The 1574-nt window shown below is 43.5% G+C and overlaps 1 protein-coding gene across 1 annotated transcript in view; it reads right to left on the reverse strand.

Annotated features, from left to right (window-relative positions):
- dot1l (DOT1-like histone H3K79 methyltransferase) overlaps positions 1 to 1574 on the reverse strand; it is a 27267-nt gene continuing 25693 nt past the window's right edge. Inside the window, exon 28 of the mRNA XM_076278332.1 lies at positions 1 to 1574. This exon is cut by the window's right edge and continues 2059 nt beyond it. The gene's annotated coding sequence lies outside the window, so the exon portion shown is untranslated.

Raw genomic sequence — 1574 nt, forward strand, 5'->3', positions numbered from 1 at the left:
CAGGTTTAAACTGAAGTTTATTAGACAGTTGCACCTCTGTAGCACAGCAGAGGGCGTTCATTATGTTCATAGCTGCATTTTTCCTTGTTTTAAGTGTAGGAGAGCACCTTACTGTCTAAAGAGTATTAAAACCATCTGGATCTCTTAATAAGTCTTATTAAAAGCATCACCATTTGCAATTATATCAAACACGAGTAAAATCAAAGTTGTAACAATTACAATAACAACAATTCATAAACAAACAGAAAAACCCATAAACAGAAAAACCCTTTCAGTGCTGGTAATGAAGGACTCGCTTCTCTGGTCCACAGCATGGGTGTGTGTGTGTGTTGTTCCTGTTGTCATTGTGTGTCCTCGTTTTGTGGGAGATGCAGAGACAGAAAGGCTCAGGAAACATCTCTGATTAGCAAAAAAAAAAGTGTGTCCTACCCCACAGCATTCAGACTGTAAATCTGAGGTGAGTCCGAACTCTCCCTGAACGTGTACAAGAGAAGAGAAAAAGAACTGGAAACTGAAAAAAAAAAAAACAGAAATCCAAACCAAAAACCTGATGATGGAAACGATTGTGGCGAGAAAATTGAGTGGCCCAGATAGCTACACTGACGGGAGAAACAGTCCAAAGTCTGTGTGCTAGTATTTCTATGACAGCTCACATTTTAACATCATTCACTAATGATGTGGCACCAACACCGAGGCGCTGAAAGTTTTAAAGGTCAGAGAAGCGGGTTTTGGTATCAGATGCACCAGCTATCACTGGTGTTTTTGATTCCAGCAGGTCAAGCAGCACCACAATTAGTTGTTGACTTTAAGCTCGCTCTCGCTATCTCTCTCCAGCAGCAGTAAGGCGAAGAGCTGAGCGTTCCCACAGCTGTGTGAGAGAGGGAGCTTTCTGAGGCATGGGAGATGTGACCAGGCTCAGAGGGATGTGAGAAACGAGGAGCCCTGCTAAGGCGCGTGACTGCGCAAGCACCATAATGATGATGGCGGGAGAACTGTGCACAACGAAGACCTGCGAGGCACAACTGTGCAGCACCAGGTGAAGTAGGATTTATCCATGTACATGATGACCCCGTGGGGGTCCGCTTCCCAGAGAGCCGCACAGCGCTGACTGACTAACGACTTTTACAGCACCAATAAATGAGAAGGGTCAAAAGGTTAAAGGTGAAGGGTCACACCTTAAGAGTTCAGCACCAAAGAAACCATTCTGGTTCTGTGTACTAAGCCTGCCAACCTTCTGGCTGTATAACGTCTCTCTACACCTAGAGAAAGCTCTACAGACACCCGCTGACGTCACATGCACTTGCACATTATCCTGAATGCAAAACAAAAAACACGTCTTAACAAGAACAAAACAAAACGGGTGTTTAGCTATATGCCAAAATACTGTATATATGTACATATATACTCTGTGCCAAACAACATCGCAACTAAGTTTATCGAAACGTGCAGGGACTCTCACACTACGCGCTTAAGGAAATGTCATTACATTATAAATAGAAAACAAACAACCAAAAAAAACACAAAAAAAAACAAAACACCGGAGAGCCATAAAGCGGCCTCCGCTTCATCCCTGT

The sequence above is a fragment of the Alosa pseudoharengus genome, unplaced genomic scaffold (assembly GCF_046254945.1).
Source record: "Alosa pseudoharengus isolate Yale_2024_CS ecotype anadromous, Long Island Sound unplaced genomic scaffold, YU_APseudo_1.1 YU_APseudo_1.1_scf_11, whole genome shotgun sequence".
Lineage (NCBI taxonomy): Eukaryota > Metazoa > Chordata > Actinopteri > Clupeiformes > Clupeidae > Alosa > Alosa pseudoharengus.